We start from the raw sequence: 17,712 nt of genomic DNA, 5'->3' as shown, positions 1-17,712 counted from the left end.
GACGTTTCTCACAGCATGGTTGGAATTAACGTATCGGATAATGTATAATTCAATTTTCTTTCGTTCATGACACTGCTATACGACTGGTCGCATTTCTAAGTATTGCAGGTCTTAACTTCATAACTTGTGCCACAGAACGAAGATGACGCGAAACGAGCGACTGAATCCTTTTTACCTTTTAACTATTCATCGTCGTACGCCAACGATAAGTTGCAGACAGATAATAATGATAATGTACTGCCTTCTGTTACACTGTTCCCGCAGTTCAAGCACTGCATAGAACAAAGACTTTTCCATTTGAAGCAAGATGAATCTGTTAGTTCAGTTTTCAGTGTCACAGATGTTACCATTTGTAGATTCTTCTGTAGCAACAAACTTAGGTGAAGTGAAATATTGTGAATTCCGTTTTCCCAAATTCGTAATATTTTTTTGAACTAGCAAAATCACTCCGTCTGCAGGCCACAAGTGGCCCATCGGTACTATCCGACCGCCGTGTCACCCTCAGATCAAGATACGGATAGGAGGGGCGTGTGGTCAGCACACCGCTCTCCCAGTCGTTATGATGGTTTTCTTTGACCGGAGCCGCAACTGTTCGGTCGAGTAGCTCCTCCATTGGCATCACGAGGCTGGGTGCACTCCGAAAAATGGCAACAGCACATGGTGGCCCAGATGGTCACCCATCCAAGTGCCGGCCACGCCCGACAGCGCTTAACTTCGGTGATCTGACGGGAACCAGTGTATCCACTGCGGTAAGGCCGTTGCAGAATGGTGCAAGATGTTAGAAATTCTCAGGAAAACAGATGTCAGCTATTGGTAAAGACAGTTAATATGCAATATGTAGAACCACCAGCAGGGTAAAATAAGAACGAAGTACTCGGATTAGAAAGCAAGAGAGGGATATTGTCTTGCTACTCTCTGACGGAAATATGTGAGAGGTTCAAGACTGGAATTAAAATTCAGGCTGAAAGGTTATAAATAATACGAATCGCTGATGGCGTTCATATCCTCAGTAAAAGAGAGGAAGAATCGCAGAATGCGTTGATCGAACAAACTAATGGGCACACGCTATGGACTGAAAGTAGACAGAGGAAAGACAAAAATAATCAGAAGGAGCGGAAATGAGATTAACGATAAGCTTAACGTCAAAACTGCGGACAACGAAGTAGACGAAGTGAAGGAACTCTTCTACGCCAGCAACAAATTAATAATTGGCAGACAAAACAGGGACACAAAAAGCAGTAAAGCACAGGCAATGAAGGCATACCTGGGTAAAAGAAGTCTCCCAGCATCAAAGACTGGCCTGAATATGAGGAAGAAATTTCAGAGAACATGCATTTGGAGCACAGCATTGTATGGAGGTAAATCAGAGACTGTGGAAAATTGCAAAAGAAGAGAATCGAAGCGTTTGAGATGTGATGAACATCATGTTGAATAACGCACTCTGTACTAAGTTTACTCCTAACTTGTTTGTCATGGGAATCTGCTGCTCCGTTGGTTTACTCTGTTGTTTGCAAGAAATAACTGAGATCCAAACAAAACAACTGGATAATTTGGAAGAAATAAACTATTTCAAACAACAAAATATGGGCATAATTATTATATGCATGATCCTGTGGTCTATGTTGTCCATTGTTGTACATAATTCCAAATATTACCCAGAAATTGATAGAAAGTTTTGACCAAGATCAAATAAATGATGTGCACTGTGGTTTTACACTGGAAATAACTGAAATAAATGTGAAGCCTTTCACACTTGAACTGACAGATACACTGATTTATTCGACACAGTAACAGGACAATATGTGAAACAGTTCATAATCTGTCCACACTGAGCCAAAGAGCACTAGAGCCAAAAACAGTACAAGATAGTTTGACCAAAATATCCAGGGATTCAAAGCAGAGTCGTCGTGTGCAGTTGCAAAGTCCTTCAGGCAGCGGCACGTTTCCTAGCCTGTTCAGGCGACGTTACAAGCAGCTTGATGACCTGAAGTGATCTTGCACAGCCAATTCAGGTCCCCACATATGGGACACGTGACATAGTGGAGGGCACCACTTGACATCTTGTGACTGGCTCCAATAGTCAAGTCGAAGAAAAGTCCCCTATACACAGGCAGACTGGTCCAATGACCCACTCGATGAGTGGGTCTGTGCAAACCCATTCGCCTGTGTATAGGCGCGGTCAGGTCCGTGGTCTGCATCTGTCAGTTTGACCAGGAGACCTCTATCTTCTTTCCCCAACTGCTACCTGCCAGCCCACACTCCGTCAGTTCAGGCAGATAGGGTCTGCCAAGCAGTCGCCAGTGTCCACACACAGACGTGTCAGCGACTGGGTTGGAGGACCATTCGGCGTTCTAAATTGGTCCCTGACATTTGTAGTGGGATGAATGTGGCAGCTTCGTGACCTACCTCAACCCACATAACACGATTATACACTCCTGGAAATTGAAATAAGAACACCGTGAATTCATTGTCCCAGGAAGGGGAAACTTTATTGACACATTCCTGGGGTCAGATACATCACATGATCACACTGACAGAACCACAGGCACATAGACACAGGCAACAGAGCATGCACAATGTCGGCACTAGTACAGTGTATATCCACCTTTCGCAGCAATGCAGGCTGCTATTCTCCCATGGAGACGATCGTAGAGATGCTGGATGTAGTCCTGTGGAACGGCTTGCCATGCCATTTCCACCTGGCGCCTCAGTTGGACCAGCGTTCGTGCTGGACGTGCAGACCGCGTGAGACGACGCTTCATCCAGTCCCAAACATGCTCAATGGGGGACAGGGTAGTTGACTTACACCTTCTAGAGCACGTTGGGTGGCACGGGATACATGCGGACGTGCATTGTCCTGTTGGAACAGCAAGTTCCCTTGCCGGTCTAGGAATGGTAGAACGATGGGTTCGATGACGGTTTGGATGTACCGTGCACTATTCAGTGTCCCCTCGACGATCACCAGTGGTGTACGGCCAGTGTAGGAGATCGCTCCCCACACCATGATGCCAGGTGTTGGCCCTGTGTGCCTCGGTCGTATGCAGTCCTGATTGTGGCGCTCACTTGCACAGCGCCAAACACGCATACGACCATCATTGGCACCAAGGCAGAAGCGACTCTCATCGCTGAAGACGACACGTCTCCATTCGTCCCTCCATTCACGCCTGTCGCGACACCACTGGAGGCGGGCTGCACGATGTTGGGGCGTGAGCGGAAGACGGCCTAACGGTGTGCGGGACCGTAGCCCTGCTTCATGGAGACGGTTGCGAATGGTCCTCGCCGATACCCCAGGAGCAACAGTGTCCCTAATTTGCTGGGAAGTGGCGGTGCGGTCCCCTACGGCACTGCGTAGGATCCTACGGTCTTGGCGTGCATCCGTGCGTCGCTGCAGTCCGGTCCCAGGTCGACGGGCACGTGCACCTTCCGCCGACCACTGGCAACAACATCGATGTACTGTGGAGACCTCACGCCCCACGTGTTGAGCAATTCGGCGGTACGTCCACCCGGCCTCCCGCATGCCCACTATACGCCCTCGCTCAAAGTCCGTCAACTGCACATACGGTTCACGTCCACGCTGTCGCGGCATGCTACCAGTGTTAAAGACTGCGATGGAGCTCCGTATGCCACGGCAAACTGGCTGACACTGACGGCGGCGGTGCACAAATGCTGCGCAGCTAGTGCCATTCGACGGCCAACACCGCGGTTCCTGGTGTGTCCGCTGTGCCGTGCGTGTGATCATTGCTTGTACAGCCCTCTCGCAGTGTCCGGAGCAAGTATGGTGGGTCTGACACACCGGTGTCAATGTGTTCTTTTTTCCATTTCCAGGAGTGTATAAACGTCTCTTCGGGAACGCCTCAGCGGTGACACAGCTCTATATAGAGCTATTGCTTTCCCCTGCAGCCGTTTGCTCTTTACAGTTGAATGGTGTGAACAGTGCTGCTAGCCATCCAGGAGTTGAATCGTGGCCTCAGTTATCGTCAGGACAGGTATAAGAAAAGAAAAAGCTGAAACAGGAATGTAAACTTATCTAGGCAGCAGGAAAGAGACTTGATAGATTCAGTCAAAAATCACCAAGAGCATAAATCAAACTGACGATACCTCTGCACACATTAATGTGGCGCTAAGGGAAGAAGGAAAGGAAGAAGATTAAGTTTTTGTCCCGTCCACGACGAGATCATAAGCGACAGAGCGCAAATTCCGATTGGGGAAGCTTTGGATCAGAAAATGGCGTGCCCTATAAGAAGAATCATCCCGCCATTTGCCTTAAGCGATTTGTGGAAATTATGGAAAAGCTAAATTTTTATGACTGGAAGGGGATTTTAACCGCCATCCTCCGGGATGCGGGACATAACTTATCAGTGCGCTACCTCGCTCAGAAAGGTTGCACATTATCTGCGGATCAGAGAGACACAACAGGAGATTTCTACGATAAAATATAGAGTACCGAATGAAAATAGCAATTGCCTTGGAGACAGACTCAATCTCCTAGGCGTCCTAGAAGTTAACATACCGTTGCCAAACTAGGGACGTAATGGAATTGTGAATTGTTAAGTGTCTGTCACAAATCTCGTGCCGTATTTTCGATTTAAGAAACTCACTGAGGAATTCAAGGTGTTGGTAACTCAGGAAACACGAGACAGCAAGTGCTCAGAGAGGAAAATGTACCAAAAATTTGGGGAAAAGTTCTTGGGAATATATTCGAGCATCTGGGCGAAAATGCATTGGAAAAATCAGTGATAGCTGAATTGTACCAGGACTGCTGCAAGAAGATAAAATTCAGGGGATGTGCATGTCTGTAAAGCAGCTTGGGATGGAGAGTGGCAAGTTCGTGGACGTCAATGAAACATTAGAACACCCTGACAATATGAATAGAGAAGATGGTTATATCAGTGCATCATCCTGTCTCCTAACCATCACGGTCCAAAACCTTGAGATGCGAGCTTCACCAGTGAGAAAATGCCGCTAAGCTTCTGTGTCCCACATGCAGGAAACTGTAAGCTACGGCCCATTCGTGGACCACTGCCAGACATCCCTCATGCTGAACATGGCAGCAACACAACACCAGATCCCCACCCTTTCCAGCACAGGAAACCGTCCTAATCATGTTTCACATTCTTTCCATCGGTTAATCTGCAGTTTTTCAAAGTTGTTCACGTGATCGCATGTCCAGCAGAGAAGTCACCGTCAGCTCAGTACACTAGTTTTCGCATCAGTATACCCAAAGGAAAGCCACTGTCCCATTCTCGAAATGCAGGTTTTATCTGTTGTGTTACAATTACGACGGGATTCCACACCATGGAAACTTTTTGTTGGATATAATGCTTTTTTTCATACTTTGAATTTTTCCATTTCTGCCAAATCAGAAAAAACCATTAAATAAACGATAGTTTATCATTTTCTCTGTTGGTTTAACGTTACTCGGCTCAGCAAAAATACTTGTATCATCTGAAAATAATTCTGCTCCCACTTTAAAATTAATCATGTGAGAAGAAAACCAACGGGCCAATGATCAAACTCGGTAGAAAGCCAGCTTTAAAATGTTGCTACGACATGAGATGGTACACTAATGTGAAATATTTCAACAGCGTAGTGCAACTCTCAACACTTAAGTAGAAACCAAATCATGCATTCCCCTAAAATACAACTTAGCTAATAGAAAATTGACAAAATTGTTTTCGGTAGGTCTCGAAAGGTTCGAAATGATAATGTTTCATCATTCAAGAAATGTATAACGTGCCCAGTTAACGTAAAAATAGCTGTCTCAAAATCAGATGACAGGTTTAAGACATGAAATACATGTAAGGGAAGCAGTGGTTTAGAAGGCACTGAGATAGAGTTGTAACCTGTCCCCGATGTTATTCGATCTGTTCATTGAGTAAGCAGCAGATAAAACCAAGGAGGCAGTTGGAAAGGAGTTTAAGATTCAGAGACAAGACGTAAAAACGTTGACGCTTGCCGATAATGATGCAATTCTCTAAGGGACAGCAAAGGACATTGAAGCGCAGTTTAACGGGATTGATACCATCTCCAAGAGGGTTTGTAAAATGATAATCAGCAAATGTAAAATAAGGGCAGTGGAATGTAGTCAAGCTCTGCTGAGAGAATCGGACTAGGAAATGAGACACTAAAGTAGTCGATGAGTTTTCCTTTTGGGCATCAAAATAACTTAATGGCCGAAGTAGAGAGCATATAAAATGCAACCTGGCAATAGCAAGAAAAATATCTATGAAAAAAAAGATTTTTTTTAATATCGAATGTTAATCTGAATGTTAACAAGTTTGTTATGAAGATACTAAAATGGAGTGTAGGCTTGTACAGTTGTGAAACGTGGACGATAAACAGTTCAGGCAAGAAGAGAACAGAAGCTTTTAAAATACGGTGCTGCGGAAGAAAGTTGAAGATATGATGACCAGATCGAATAACAAATGAGAAGGTGCTGAATCGAATTGGAGAGAAGAAATCTATGGCCCAACTTGACAAAAGAAGGGGCCAGGTGATAAGACCTATCCTGCATCATGAAGGAGTCATTAATTTCGTGATGGAGGGAACTGTGGGGGATAACACAATCAGCAGGCTTAAATAGACAACTGTACCGAAAGGGAAACCCTTCAGAATTACAACCTGTGATTGGCTACAACCTTAAATATTTCAGTACATTACCTGCACTACATTTCTGAAAAATGATGGAAGGACCTCGGCGTCTGTTGTGAAAGTCGGCACCTGCAGTCAGTTAACGACAAAGATAAGTAATCCATGAAAAAAATGCAAACCCTCTAGAGCGTGATATCGGATGGATTTATCGAACTCTTAGGCGAGATAACAGCTGGAAACGATTAGCCAGCAAGCTTTAAAAAAACGTGAAATATGAATGCAGCAGGTCTTCACTGATAGCGGACCTGTCGCTTTCTCGACGAACAAAGAGTAGCAGCCGGCCGGAGAAGTCGTCACATGGCAGACAATGGACGGCGCCCGTGACCCTGAGTGAGGTAATTGTACTCTACCCTACCCCGACCCGGCCACGTGACGCTTCCCATGGGAACCGACGACGGACCGTTTCCGGATGGCCATTGCTGGCTTCCCTACTGTTGTGTCAATCAGTACTCGGTCTGTACGCCACTCGGAGCGCGAGGTCAGCAACCTCGATCTAAAACAAATATTCTTTTTAAAATTTATAAAGTCGTGCTTCACAGCTTCCATAAAGAACATTTTGTCGTAAATAACTATACAAATTGCTAAGAGTATATCGATTATTTTATAACTGATATCAGCCTTGAAATCATCTTCTGGAAAAAGCTGAATACGAGGTGTAGCTATAAAATAACGGAACTGATACTGTCGCAGAGGAAGTATGCATGCGCCAAAGATGAACGACCAATAGCTGTGAAGCGTGAAGCCTTCTCAGTCGAATGCGGTATCTCTGGTGTCTGTGGACCAATAAGTGTGGCCATGGCCTTTGTTCGTGTAAGAGCAATAATTATTTTGTTTTACCGGAAAAATGATACGTATAATAAAAGAGCAACTAACTGTTTTGAAGAGGCACATGACAACTGGAAAAAAACTGTTACTGGAAGCTATATTTTGCTAAAAGAAGTGTACGGCGAAGTCTTTTTATCACGTTGGATTATTCACGCCCAGGACATTTTACAACATAAAAAAGTAGGTAATCTGATTCGATCTGACGGTCGGTTGAGCATTCGATCAACTGCTGAGACAAATAATGCGTGAGGCGAATTTTGCACAACCATTTTCACATGAGAAAAATGTGTGCGAAAAAGGTGCTGAAAATTCTCACGATCGAATAAAAAGGCGGTCGAGAAAATGTTAGTACTAACGCTATAAATACTATTAAAATCAACCTAATTTCTTCGAAATAGTAATTTGGGACAAATCTTGGTTTTTCACTTACGATCCAGAAACTAAGCGCAAGTCCATGCACTGGAAGTACCTAACTTCACAGAGTGCGAAAAAAGCTCGAATGAACAAATCAAGATTCATATCAATAATGGCTGTTTCTTTCGATATTCATGGAATTATGTATCCACATTGTTTTCATGAAGGTCAATGCACACTGATGGGAAAAAAATCCCAACACCAAAAAGGTACTCTTCCACATAAACGAAAGTTGATAGGTCTGTTTCTATAGCTGAAAAGCGATGTCTATTCACCTTTCGCAGCAGTCGTATAAGAGTGGTTCTTGTAGCGCAACTAAGAGGATGGAAATCAGGTTTGCTTTAAATACACGCTGTAACGGTCGTGAGCGTTTGTTACCTTTGAGCCTGGACGTGGTGAGTTGATGTTAGTGAAGTATGCCTTTAAAGTGTCAAAGACGCCATTAACAACCCCTCACTGAGTTAGAATGGTGTCGTGTAATAGTGCTACGAGAAGCTCGAGTTTCCTTTTGCGATACTGCAAAAAGATTTGGCAGGAACGTAGCCACTGTACATGATTGCTGGCAGCGGTGGTCACGAGAATGCAAGGACGCGAGAAAACAGGACTCCGGACAGCCATGTAGCACTGCCAAGAGGGAAGACCTTCGTGATTGATGCACGGTTCTGGTGTATCGTACTGCATCAAATGGGCCGGCCGGGGTAACCGAGCGGTTCTAGGCGCTACCGTCTGGAACCGCGAGACCGCTACGGTCGCAGGTTCGAATCTTGCCTCGGGCATGGATGTGTGTGATGTCCTTAGGTTATTTAGGTTTAAGTAGTTCTAAGTTTTGGGGTCTGATGACCTCAGATGTTAAGTCCCATAGTGCTTAGAGCCATTTGATGCTCAAATGGTTCAAATGGCTCTGAGCACTATGGGACTTAACTTCTGAGGTCATCAGTCCCCTAGAAGTTAGTACTAGTTAAACCTAACTAACCTAAGGACTGAAGCGCCTAGAACCGCTCGGTCACAGCGGCCGGCATACCCCATCCGCAGCAGCAGTTTGAGCAGCAGTTGGCACCAGAGTGACACAGCGGACTGTTGCAAGTCGGTTACTTCAAGGACAGCTCCGAGCCAGACGCTCTGTAGCGTGCATTCCGTTGACCGCAAGCCATCGACATTTGCAACTTCAGTGGTGTCAAGCGAGAGCAGGGTGGAGGTCGATTGCGTTTTCTGATGAAAGCTGGTTCTGCATCGTTGCCAGCAATGCCCACGTCTTGATTAGAATGAGGCCAGTTGGAGGGCCTGCAGCCACTCTGTCAGCAGCCTCTACACACTGGCCCTACACCAGGAGTTATGGTATATTGGGTGCGATTTTGTACGACGGCAGGAGCGCTCTTGTGGTTATCCCATGTACGCTGACTACAAATTTGTACATAAGTCTGGAGATCGACCTTTGTGGTGCAATTCTAGAACAGCACCTCAGGAGTAACAGGAAGGTGCATGTAAAGCTATGGATTGATCGAATGAACGTGAGTTGGGATACAGTTTTGAAATACGTGAATTAAGATGTACCAAACTGACAAAAATCTTTAAAAAAACAGCAGTAAAATACCACATTTTGTAAATACATACTACTATCAAACAGACTGATCCACTAGAATGAATATCCAAGCCAGTATAAAAACACATAAACTAATAACCATTGATACAGCAGATCTAAATATCATTAACGTGTAAGTCATAAGGTTTCTCAGTAATGCACAAATAATTGAAAAAAAACACATGCAGCAGAAAACTAATCATTAACTAACATTAAAAAGAAACTAGCCAATAGGCCACCAAATTGCTCATTCCTCATACCAGTGTTAATCTCATGAGCATGAGAAATGGATTTAACGAAATCTGAAATGTAGCAGCTCTCAAAGTGGGAAACTAATAATTAACACCAATGGATCAGGAAGACTCTTTTATGGAAACCATCATGTCAAGCACTCAGAAAATCTCCTCTCCATCCGAACAGGCCTTGGAAGGCCCAACGGTACCGACCGGCCTCAGTGTCATCTTCAGCCCACAGACTCCACTGAATGCGGATATGGAGAGGTATGTGGTCAGCACATCGCTCATCGCTCTCCTGGCCGTATGTCAGTTTATGAGACGGGAGCCACTACTTCTCAATCAAGTAGCTCCTCAGTTTGCCTCACAAGGGCTGAGTGCACCCCACTTCCCAACAGCACTCGACAGACCAGATGGTCACCCATCCAAGTGCTAGCCCGGCCTGACAGCATTTAACTTCAGTGATCCGACAGGAACCGGTGTTACCACTGTGGTAAGACCGTTGGCACCCACCAAATGAGTCTTCATCAAATAATTGTACACTGCAACCAGCGCTTTGAAATGCACCACCTTCAAGAAACTACAACAGCAAATAACATGGATGCATTTAAATGATTGTGTCAGATACATCATCACCTTGACTACTTCACGAATTACACTCTGCAGAATAAGCATACACTGTAATTGTATGCTAAGATTTAAAAGACAAAATGCATCTTCCCGTATTCTTTGCGTGGTGACAAGAGTCAAAGTTCCTCTCACAATCACATTTCCACATCAGTCGTGTCTCACAGAAGTAACACCACTTCCAACATGTCTTAGTTTTCCACTAGGACATGCATCCACCACTTACAAGCCTAAAGGGGCGGTAGAGTGCCCAACAGGATAAACGATATCAATTCAACCAGAGCTAATGCATGCCTCTGAGTACAACTGGCACACCCAGTTCCCACCAAACCACCAGGTCTGATAGACAGCTTGGGCACATGATTCCAGAGACTAGCAGTACGAGACTCCACACAAACCACAATCTGCCCAAGTTCTCTGTCACATTGCAACTGTCCACATCTGTCCCTGCTGTCACTCCGCATTCCACCTGCCACCATGTGCTCTAGTGCATGCTGGCACCACACGACATCGGCACGCCATCCGGTGGCTCAGATGATTAACTCCCTTCTTAGAGAAGGAGGACGATAGAAAATAGGTGGCACGAGTGCCAACGTGGCATATACTCCCTCCAACCGTGCAATCCTCGGCCTTGGACAGAAACTCTCTTCATTAATTCTTAGCACTCAATTTAATTTGCGTGAGGTGAGCTGTTACATCTACAGCTCTGTTACTGGAGGAAGAAATCTTCTAATACCCAAAGGCCCTCTGTACTGGGGCAATAATTTTCAGAAATTACGTGTGCCTCTAACTAACCCCCTGGAAATTCTTAATGTAGATGAAATCACTAATTTGGCAAGCATTTGGCTGGTGCTGCTGGTTATAAAACACAGCTTCCTTCCTGTGGGCCTCCCAGATATTTCTTCTGGCCAATCTCCATTACACAGTAACCTGTTGGAGATTTCCCTTTAGGCAATAGATCCTCGATTGCCCACAAGTTTCACAGTGGAATCGCCACCTAATAAAGCAGAAGGAACTTGGTCAGCACTGATCCATGAGCCTCATGATGCACAGTATTAAATGCCAGTATTAGATGCCATGGTCAACAAGGGCAGAGAACAGTTCCAATTTCTTTGAGTCTTATGATGGCAGACGGTCAGCATAAATCTGAGATTGTAATTAAGGCGTTCAGCATAAGAAGGATTAGGATAGTATGGAATTGCTGTCATGTGTTGCACGTCTATCCCAAACAAATTGTTTAAATTCCTCAGCAATAAAACAACTTGCATTATCAGTAACAATGGATTTCAGTGACCTGAAGATCCCAAAATTCCTACTTCAGTTCTGGATGACTGCCCGAGTTGTCATCCCTCTGATGGGTAACAACCATATGAATCTGATACAGGCATCAATCCAAACCAAAATACCCTTTTTCCCATCCCTAGGTCGCAGCAAGGAACTGACAGAATCAATAGATATGTGTTACAACGCTTTATCAATGGGTTTCAAAGCCAATTACCCAACCATGGTATCCAGAGCAGGTTTACTCAGAGCACATACCTCACAGTTGGCTACCCTCTTGCGAAACTCTATGTCCGTTTTGATCATAAGAAAAACCCATGTTTTGTGTACCCCCAAACGCTCCCACTCTGGGGTATTCAGGGAAATAAACAGCACCTGGACCAGTTCCTCTTGGTTGTTGCTGGCCATACACCTTATAACACAGCACCTGATATTTCATGAGATAAGGGTCGACACATTCACCATTCTCAGTCCTCTGCCTGATGACCCTCAGACCTTCATCCTGATCTTTAACTTCTCTAATACCTCGGAACAGACTAGCATCAGTATGGAACTAATTTGACCTGCCTGTTACTGTTAAACCTCTGGATGATGATCTGTTGGATTATCATCCTCCTGTTCTGTTGGGTTACCATCCTCCTGTTCATACATGCAGCTTAAACCATCAGCCAACACTTTCTCAGTGCCCTTGATATTGTTGACGTCAAATTTAAATGAAAGAATTCTGGTAGGCCACCTCGCAGTTTGACCTATCTTAAAGGGCGTAGCGAGTACCCAGCTCAGGGCTCGGTTGTCTGTTTCAGGGAAATATGATTAACGCTGCGGAAGGCGACCGCCGTGTCAATACGAGGCAGTTGGCCCGCCAAGTACAGGGTAAGCCAGACGACCGTGTGGAACATTCTCCACGGCAGTTGTTCTACCCTTATCGCTTACACTGTGTTCAGGGCTTACTAGCGACAGACTTTCCACATTGGGAGCAGTTTTGTCACTGGTTTCTTCACCAAGCAACCACGATTCCGGGATTTGTGTCATCCATCCTATTCACATATGAAGCCACCTTTACGCAGAGTATTCAACCTTCATAACAGTTATCTGTGGGACAGCACGCAGAATCCCCATGGTATAGTGACAGCGAATCGTCAGCATCTGTGCAGCCGGAATGTGTGGGCCGGTATAATTGCCGACCATATTTCGGGACCAGTCCTCCTTCCCTGTCGCCTAACAAGCCGGAACTATCGGCGTGTCTTGCGGGTGACTTTGCCTCCCCTGCTGGAAGAAATACCATTGATGATTCGAAGCATTATGTGGCTGCTGCATGACAATGCTGTAGCCCACTTCGCCGATAACGTCCGCACGCATCTCAACCGTGTCTTCCCTGGCCGATGGATCGTAGAGGGGCTCCAGCCGCATGGCCTGCTCGTTCACAGGATCTCAAACCGTCCGATGTCTGGTTACGGGACCACCTCAAAACTACCGTGTATGCAGAGCCCATTCCAGATGTGGAGACACTGGAGCAGCGCATTCACGCTGCCTTTTGACAATTTTCGGATGCAACCTGGCCCGTGTGAACATGTGAGACAGAACGTGCTACAGCGCGTACACGAATGCGCTGAGGCATAAGGAAACCATTTTCAACACATACTGTAACTGTGGCTGTATGGTACAGAGCGCATTAGACCGTACAGTCTCTGCAACAAAAATATGATTGAATATATGGTGTCTATCACGGGAACCATGCATTTCCGGACATAAGTTCATCAGACCTTTTTTGTCCCGTATTCTCTCATCGATCAATCCCAAGAGTTTGTACACGATGGAAAAAATCACCCTGTATAAGAAGGATAAAATAACGGATCCGCAAAGTTACATACCAATATCGTCAATAAGTAATGAAGATTTGTTTGAATTTTCTGTGTAAATATACTTTTCTTATATGTAAACTGAGTCTTGTTTATATATGTTGCGGAGTATCAAATAAAGTGATGAAAAAATGGTGTGACCCTCAACTACGTACCCTCCGTCTCTGAATTGCGATATTAAAAGTTTTGGCTGGTTTCGTTGTCTAGGGGCTGGGATACGTTATTGCCACATTACAGGCCAAATACTGCTTAGTCTACAGTAAACAATGAGAATAGACACATGAATTGAATGGTCGAAGGTTTCTATCACTCGGCAATTGCGAATTATGAATGTAACATATAAATTTATAAATGAAACATTACAATTAAATAAAATGTGCAGGTACTATCTTAAAGACTTTAAATGATGAGTACGATACTAGAAGTACTTTTGAGAATGCGGTATATTTGTGCAAAACACTTATTGGTGTCGATGGTCCAGCAATTAAATAAGATATAAGGTGAATAATAGGGAAACAATAGAGTCCTACTGCACGTAATTAGTCATGAACAACAACATAGCTCGCGAGATATTCACTTCTAAACGCACACTACGTCTTCACTATAGAAGCTACGGAAATCTCACAAGTGCACAAGTCGGCACTCCGAAGTATTTCTATCTGTCGCGACCACGCGCAAACCGCTCCACACTCTCCAAGCATGCTGCTACAGTTTTTTTCGTGTAACTGTGGAGTACTTACGACCTGACGTGATCGATAGTAATCGGCCACTTCGACCTCCAATAACTCATGTACTGAAACTTCCTGGCAGGTTAAAACTGTGTGCCGGACCGAGACTCGAACTCGGGACCTTTGCCTTTCGCGGGAAAGTGCTGTACCAACTGAGGTACCCAAGCACGACTCACGCCTTGTCCTCACAGCTTTACTTCTGCCAGTACCTCGTCTCCTACCTTCCAAACTTTACAGAAGCTCTCCTGCGAACCTGGTGAGCACTTGCCTGCGATGGCAAAGGTCCCGAGTTCGAGTGTCGGTCCGGCACACAGTTTTAACCTGTCAGGAAGTTTCATATCAGCGCACACTCCGCTGCAGAGTGAAAATCTCATTCTGGAAACATCCCCCAGGCTGTGGCTAAGCCATGTCTCCGCAATATCCTTTCTTTCAGGAGTGATAGTTCTGCAAGGTTCGCAGGAGATTGGTAGTCCCCTAGAACTTAGAACTACTTAAACCTAACTAACCTAAGGACAGCACACACATACATGCCAGAGGCAGGATTCGAACCTGCGACCGTTGCGGTCGCGCGGTTCCAGACTGAAGCGCCTAGAACCGCTCGGCCACCGCGGCCGGCGTTCGCAGGAGAGCTTCTGTAAAGTTTGGAAGGTAGGAGACGAGGTACTGGCAGAAGTAAAGCTGTGAGGAGAACCCGTGAGTCGTTCTTGGGTAGCTCATTTGGCAGAGCACTTGCCCGCGAAAGGCAAAGGTCCCGAGTTCGAGTCTGGGTCCAGCACACAGTTTTAATCTACCAGGAAGTTTCATATCAGCGCACACTCCGCTGCAGAGTGAAAATATCATTCTGGAACTAATGTACTATTCAAGTTACATGCCTGTAATTTATACTGTACATGTTTCTTTTCGAGGTGTCATGATTCATCTGGCTACTATTAATTTGTATGCGAACTGTGAAATGCCTGCCATCTTTGGCCCTCCCAGCATAGACATCTCCTTCATCGACACAAAGCACCGTCCTAGTCACAGCGGAATTCCCAGCCACGCGGCTAACGTTCGGCACCACGTGTTTGCTGCCGGGCCCCGGCTGGCCGAGCGGCCCGTGCGGCCGCCCCAACTCCGAACTTATAAATTTCCAGGGCGCCACAACTGGCCCGTTACCTCGCAATATACAGAGAAATTTCGCTTCGTGGTGGGGAAGTGGGGCCAATCTCTGGGAGAACAGCAGCAGAGGCTGCCGCAGAGTCCACCTCAGCTGTGCGCTGGCGCGCGGCGCTACATGGCCGATGGGCTGCACCACGCTGTTCAGCCATCAGGGAGGCTGTTCCCATCCATGCCCTACGGCACTTCCGCTGCTCTCAACAGCAGGAGGGCAGTCCTACAATCAGTCAGCTGATTCCAGGCCGACGTTGATGTGGATTGACTGTCTTTGTCATCAATTTCCAATGCTATGCGCTTGGGTTCATAACAAAGTGAAAGAGACCTGTGATCAGATCAAAATACTAAAAACTGTGTTTCAGTGCCTATGGCAACTCATTAACTTTTAGTACATGGAAGTCATAAACCCAACTTTTGTCGAGTGGTGAAGATAGGGGTGGATGACTGTAAATTACAAGATAGAAGTCTTTAATGATCAATAACCAATGAAGCAATATCAAGTAATGGTAGAGACAACTGAAAGACAGTCATGTGTGGTTGGCACAAGAATGCCTTCGATCTTGTATGGCCTGGGAATGACTTTTTGTAGTACTAAAGAGAAAGTGTATGAGAAAGGTGCGTTTTCGTGCCTTTCTCTGTTACTTATATTACCACGTTCCTAATTTTCACTATAAGAAGAGACGTCAGACCTGAAAAATCCTTCTTCACCCTCCTTCCCAGCTACAGTTCTGTGATATGCATATAAAAGGTTCTATGATGTACAGATACTAAGACATAAACTGTGTTATGCCCCAGAATTACTGCAGAAATTGTATTGATATTGTAATGTTTTTCTTTTGAGGTTAAATCATTGAACTCTAATGATTTATGTAATTATCTATTTTCGTGCGTTTTTTCCTGTAATTTCGTCCAAATGCAGACTGCGTTTTTGTGCACGCATGTTTAATGGTAATATTATATAAAGTTGCCATAATTTGATTTTTGTTGCATCAGTCATTGTTAAAGGAGCACGTTTCAGCGTTCCAGCAGATTTTGTACAGTGAAAGGTATTCGCATGTGCGAGTATGGACATCCACCAGCTGTGTAATGGAATGACGATAGTGAAAATTTGTGCAGGACCGGGGCTCGAACCAGGATTTGCCGCTTTTCGCGGATGGTCACCTTACCATTCTTTTTTTTTAATTTCTGAAACTTTTTGCTTTACCGTTGGACTAGAAAATGAAATGAACTATGTTTGAGGCCTCATCAGAATGATAACTTTGACTGATATCCGACTTGCGATTTAAAGAAATTAGCGAATGGAGCTGACTCGGAAGCACGATTTTATGTTTACAAAGCAGAAACCGTACCATTTATTTTATTTTATTTTATTTTTTTTAGCGTAACCTCTTTCTTTGACTTCACTTTTTTATTTTTGACCAGGTCAGAACCTTCTTCCATTCTCTTTTATGTGTGAGCGCCTATCACTGTATCTAAGTTAAACTCAAAAACAAAAATTAAGCGAAAATCAGATCTATCTCTGCTTGGTACCGCCACTTTTACCCTACCGTAAAAAAAGAATTAACTTTCTTCAAGCATTACCCCTAATTCTTCCCAAAAATCTCACAAGCCCGCCAGAGTGGCCGAGCGGTTCTAGGCGCTACAGTATGGAGCCGCGCGACCGCTACGGTCGCAGGTTCGAATCCTGCCTCGGGCATGGATGTGTGTGTTGTCTTAGGTTAGTTAGATTTAAGTAGTTATAAGTTCTAGGGGACTGATGACCTCAGCAGTTAAGTCCCATAGTGCTCAGAGCCATTTGAACCAAATCTCACAAGGCGATAAGATCATGGTTTCGTAAATTTTTATTATTGGAATTTTTTAATGTTTTACTTTTTACGTGATTATAATTAGTAAAAGTGTACAAATGAAAATCCTGTAAAACAGAATGTTACAAAAAATGTTATTCAAAGCCTAAAGTAAAATAACTTTGTATATTACCTGTGCTGACACATGCTGCTTTGTTAATGCCACAGTGAAAGCAGCTTGCCACAAATCACTGTTTACAATACAGGTCATTGTCTTTGATGTGATACCGTGCAGAACGACACAATGAACCAGTCACTGCCCAACTAGAAGGGAGACTTTCTCAAAACATTGCATAAATAATATGCAAAGTGTGTACGGCACGCCGGTGTGGGTTAAAGAGGGTGTGAGCGTTTTGAAGGTAGCTCCAGTAATCAAGATCCACATCCTCCCCTTCTCTGAAGACTTAGTCGATAGTCATTCCCTTGGACGATTTAAGCACGTGATGTTTTGCGAGGGATAAGCAATAGTCATCCCAACACAGGAGCGTCCGAGGTTCCGTCACGTCAAGTGTGGCACAG

General features: G+C 44.8%; 1 pseudogene; it reads right to left on the bottom strand.

The window, feature by feature from the left end:
- Positions 1–645: 645 nt before the first annotated feature.
- LOC126096024 (5S ribosomal RNA) lies at positions 646–763 on the bottom strand (annotated as a pseudogene).
- Positions 764–17,712: the final 16,949 nt, after the last annotated feature.

Source organism: Schistocerca cancellata, chromosome 8, assembly GCF_023864275.1.
Source record: "Schistocerca cancellata isolate TAMUIC-IGC-003103 chromosome 8, iqSchCanc2.1, whole genome shotgun sequence".
Taxonomy (NCBI): domain Eukaryota; kingdom Metazoa; phylum Arthropoda; class Insecta; order Orthoptera; family Acrididae; genus Schistocerca; species Schistocerca cancellata.
This window is presented reverse-complemented; position numbering and strand designations above follow the sequence as displayed.